Genomic DNA, 6,000 nt, shown 5'->3' with positions numbered 1-6,000 from the left:
TTCGAGCTACTCCTCTGAACTCCTCTATGGTAAATGCAGTAAAAGACGCCTCAAATCTACCACTGATATAGATGACTGATTTTTTTAATCCTTATTATTAAGATGTACTACTTTTAAATAAAGTTAGATTAATTTTATTACAAAGACATATAAATATATAATTTTAGACACCAAAACCTTGTGTAATCTTATTAGTGTACAACAATTAATACAGCAAGTTGTAATTAATTTCTGTATGATTAACGGGAATAATCCGGGTTTTCTGAAGATTACATGGACGCCCGAGGTAAGTTATTATATTTCGTGGGTGCAAGACGAACCCTTGGTCTTAAGGGGAGTACTCACAGTGTAAATGCAAAGTTTTATGCTACTAACATCTGTAGTCAAAAAGATAATAACATAATTTTTTTGTATTCGGATTTCTAGTTGAACTTTTTGAAAAAAGAATGTGGGTATGCCTCTAGTATCTGTATTCAAGAAGTTCATATATATTTCTGAATTAGTTTCTGGTTTCTAGTGAAACTTTTTGAAAAAAGAATGCGGGTATATTTAAAGAAAAACACTTTTTTAACGGATTAAAGTTATGTATTATTGCAAACTTATAATTATTTAAACATAATTTTAAATTTTACCACGTTTATGTGGGTATGCTTTTAGGAACTGTAACGTTTAAAAGGAGATTGTAACGTTTTATTTCTGTATTACATTCTGGTTTCTAGTGGAATTTTTTGAAAAAAAATGCGGTTGTAAATTTAATAACATGTACAATTTGTGTTCGTTTCAAAGATGTACGGGATACAATTTTTTCGTTAATCAATTTAATACGTAAAACCATAATCCATCCAAGTCTGACAAATGTAAAAATATATAAATAAAATATACGTAATATATAAATAAATAAATGTTTGGCAAATGACAAACATAGTCAAATGTAGATTCTGAGACAGAGATAGAGGTAATTTTGTTATCTTCACTTGATCCTAGCAAGTGTTTTTAACTACGATGTTTCGGAACGATGGTCACACGTAACTTTTACTTTAGCTAAATAAGAGTACTAAACAAAAATCTATTAACTAATACAGTTTGGCTTTCTTTGTCCTCCCCTTAAGAATCTCGCGGACGCCTCTCCCAATTACGGTCGCAATCGCTCACGCGGCAAGACACAGCTCCCCACTGCCCCGCCCAAAGCAACTATGAAACAAACGTCGCAATATGCTTTAAGAAAATTTCAATTTAAATTATACATTCTCTAAAAAGAATATTTAGTTTATTTCATTCTAGCAGAGATGGCCTTGTGACTCGTAGTTTTGATTGGTTGTGCACCAATGGATTTTGTCTATGCGCATTTAACAGTTAAGAAAACTTTCATGCCGTAGACCCAAAACCTTAACTTCAATAACTTCGATAACCTATTCTAAAAACAATCGCAATACAGATTCAAAAACCTGATGCCCACATGGTTTTAGCGCCACTGTTTTTTTGTTTTTATTATTTTTGCTTCTTTTGCTATTTTTATGACCTCTGAGGTCGTAGGTTCGATCCCCGACTGTGCACATGAAGATTTTCTATGTGCGCATTTAACTGCTCGTGTGGCGAAGGAAAACATCGGTGAGGAAACCGACATGTCGAGCGTGTGTTAGGCACAGGGTGTACACCTATTTGCCTATTAGATTTAAAAATGATCATGAAACATATTTAGACATCTGAGCCTCTAAAGAGGTTGTAGCTCCACTGATTTATTTTTATATTGATTTACACAGAACAAAAAAAAGAATTTGCCGATTATATGAAGGAGAGTTTTTGTCAGTTCCCTTTGTCTATTAATTTTTTAAACTGGAACTAAAACATTTGTAACTACTTGCTCAACGTTATAGCTACATGAATATTAATTTTGAATTTGTGGTTAACCAGTAAACATAATATTAACAGAAAACATAGAAATCTTTATTGCGAATCTGTTATCTGTGCAAAAATGTCCATCGGCTATAGGTGATACATTTTAATATAGCGACGTCCGTGAAAAAGGATGGTAATATAACCCTACAATAAGAGGAAAAGAGTAGAAAACTCGAGCAACAAAATGGTAATATTAACCATAAACAAGTTCTGGCTATTGTGGTAATCGAATTATCGGGATACGAATCTTTCAAGCCACTAAAGCACGTGGCTTATACATATTATTTTAATATACATTTATGTACTTTGTAAAATTTTTATCTATAGAATCAGAAAATATATGTATGTAAAAGTTAAAAATAAATAAATAATAATTTTGCCTGTCTTAAAGTAGATGAAACTAATAATAATAAATCTACGGAAAACGGCACAAAATTAACAACAGAACCTAATTTATTTATTTTATTAATTCTACAATTAAATACGTATTATATTTACCGGTTCATTTCAGCAAAATCCTAAAAAGGATTTAATTTTTTCAAGAAATAGGCCAAGTATGTGTAATACAATACAATTAATATCGATTGTAACTTCAACTGTGGTACAATCCGCTGGTGATAATATGTGTAACATTTAGAATTAACCACTAGCCACTACACACACATTATAAACCTGATTAAATTATATTGCCTGGCCTTATTAGGCCTATATATAATTTCTATTGAAAAAGCCAAAATACTAAGCCAGGATTATTTCAAACGTTAATTTAAAATTTTTATCAATTCGTCTCATTACAAAATAACAAATTGTAGAGTAGCATAGTTTTCTTGAAGTAGTCGTTCAAATAGTAGAAGAATGTAGTACATAGTAGAATCTGAATTTTGTCACTGAACAAAATAATGTACATTGTCAAGTTTTATGACTTCTTGCTTTTTATTGTAATGCGTTCTAAATCTAATAAATACTTCTCATCAAACCACTTTTACTTTTCCTAATAGCCACTCTATGACGTTAAATTTCTTTGTATATATTATATAATATGATTTATGAGATCTCTGCTCTAGTAATAATTCTCAAAAGCATTAGAAAATTATCTTTCTACATATATTTTGTTGTCATTAAAGTAAATAAAATATCATATAACAATAAAAATAACACTTTATTTATATCACAATAACGAAACGTAGGCGAAAAATTAAATGAAGATAAAGAATATAAATGGACTATATTACTGCGTAAATGAATTTCTTTAATAAAACGCGAATGCAAAAATTTAAATATAAACAAAAAAACTAAAATACAACACAGAACTAATAATTAACCTAAAATAAAAATACAAACAGGCAAAAATCCACAGGTTTTGTTTTTAAATGGTTTTAAATGATATAGTGAATACTGTAATTCACATTTATTCTTAATACGAAAGTGTACCTTAGAATTTTAATTAAGTACAAACGGAATACATGAAAATAAAAACAACATATAAAAACATTTTGGTTGCTTTCGTTAACAGCAATACTATTTTTAAAGGATTTTATTGCGTAAACGAAAATACTTACACACGGCATTGTATCTCGAATACATTTAGAGCGATTCAAAAACATTTTTTTATCACAAAAAAAACGTGTAATTACTAATTTATATATATTGTGTTATTCGTGTTTCGTTCTAGCAACGAAGTGTGAATAAATAAATAATTTTAATTGCCCTAAATTTAAATTCAGAAATCGGCTTCAAAATCGCTGTCGTAAGCTAGATTTTATCAACATAATTTTCTACAGTATAGTTGTCAACTAATAACTAATAAAGTTATTAAAACATATCACAGTTATACTAGCTTGTTTTAAGGTTTTTCTTAAGTATGCATTTCATACTGAAATATGTGAAGTTCAAATCTTAATTGAGCACTGCTACGCAAAGTTTCGTAACTATTAGCTGTAGCCCGAGAATTGTAGCATGTACATTTTTAGTTTTAATTTATACGAAAAGAAGTAAATAATATTAAAAGGCTTACTTACGTTGTAAATTCATGGTAGGTGGAAATATATGATGATTTCTCATAGCTGCATCTTGCGGTCTCGCACATTGGGGCGGCGGCGGCTGATAACGCATACCCTGATACCTGTAAGCCGCCTGCGACATCTGCCCGCAGGAAGCCAGCTCGCCCCAAGACAGCTCTCCACCGCTGGAGCCCAGACATCCTCCGTCGAACCCACCACCAGCACCGCTAAGATACCCGTACTCCATTATTAAATTTCACTATCTAACGTAAAAAAATCTGAAAATCGCGCCACGCGCTTGCGATTGTTATTGGGACCCGCGAAAGATCACAACCGCATAATTGGTGCGAATTGAATTATGCCGATTACAGATGCTATCGTTTCTCGAGTTAGTTTTTGCCGTGGAGGACCGCGCGCTCGCCCCACTCGAAATCGAATGATAAGCCTAATTCAATAAGGGCGAGGTTCAGGAGGGCGGGGCGCGCACCCCTCGCCAGGCCAATGGCCGGGGACGGCGATCGCAACCGCCCCGCATTGGCCGCCCCTTCCCCGCCGCCGCTAGGGGGCGCCTGTCACGACACTTCTCTACTTTTCTTTTCGCCGACAGTTCCTTTGTCATTGAGGAAAATAAAAAAGTTGTAATTAACGATCCAGGTACGTTGCTAATTAATGACTGTTGATCTATAATATATTTCTCGCAGTCGATTCGTACAATCTTTACGTGTCAGATTTTTGTGTAAATTAAAATATTTTTTCATAAATATATATTTCGATTATTAAGTTATATAAACATTTTTCTTCTATGATTCTACTTTAAAATTGTAGTATTTTTAACACACAAATATACAGTTTTCTTAACCTAAATAGTAACAATAATACCATACATTACGTAGGTTCACAGAAATGATGAATTTTCAAATAATTAATAGCCTACAGTTTTCGATTCAGCACAGTACGATTGTCCTTAATTATTCTAACCATTTAAATGTGTTAAGGGTTTACTAAAGCAATTACTAAATATTTTTTAAATAAAGGGTTCATGAGAAAGTGACGCGCGTAATATTCGCAAAATTACCGACTTCTGACAACATCCCTCGGGAGCTCGCCACACGCTCCGCGACTCGCGACCTTATTTATTATTTATATTAATTTTACTACGCCCGCTTCCCTTGTTTTATTTCTCTTTTTTAATTTTTGAATATCCAACGATGCTAAACAGTGACATTCTTGATGCTAATCTGTTTTCAGTCACGAAATGTGGATAATTTTATCAAGAAATTAAACATTCTTTTTGTTAACAATTAATCAATTAATCCATAGAGAAGATTACTGCATCTTTGCTGACTATGACTTAAGGAAAAAAAATTGTCGCTGGTATAGAACCCGGTCATGCAGTTTGGGCGGCTTAATATATTTTTAAATTATTAGCTAATTACATCTTGTTTTGTTCAAATATTAAATTTTTCCTTTTTTTTATGTATCCTATATGAGTTTAGTTTATTTTTATTTTTTTTTGTTTCTGTTAAGTATGTTTTTTCCTTCTTATTGTATTTGTAAAATGTATTTTTGCACTTCTTGCCTATGTTATTTAATTTAATCTATGTTCTTTTTCCTTTTATGTAATGCAACGAAGTGTTAATAAATAAGTAAATTGTAATCTATGTTGTTCGTAAATTATTTTCAATCTTTATTATAATCGTTTCTTCGGTATTAGTTACCATGGTTACCGTGATATCTATGGAAATTACATATTCACAACAACAGATTTGGTATAAACTCTCATTTTACATTGTGGATTGTTTTATTATTTTAAAGTTATAATAAATCAGTGGTGCTACAACCTTTTTTGGTCTTGGACACAGATCTCTGTATATGTTTCACGATAACTTGTCATATAGGCGGTGATCGGCCTCCAGTGCCTGACACATTGTCGACTTTTGAATCTAAGGCAAGGTTTGTTTTCCTGTGTTTTGTCACAATGTTTCTTCACCTTTCGAGCTAATGTCAAATGCCCACGTAGAAATAAGTCCATTGAATCGGGAATCGACTCTACTACCTCAGAGTTGGGAGTTGCTACAATACAATAGTGCCTTAAAATTTATGA

The sequence above is a fragment of the Pieris rapae genome, chromosome 22, assembly GCF_905147795.1.
Source record: "Pieris rapae chromosome 22, ilPieRapa1.1, whole genome shotgun sequence".
In the NCBI taxonomy this organism is placed as follows: Eukaryota; Metazoa; Arthropoda; class Insecta; order Lepidoptera; family Pieridae; genus Pieris; species Pieris rapae.
The sequence above is the reverse complement of the archived record's forward strand: the minus strand, read 5'-3'. Positions refer to the sequence as shown.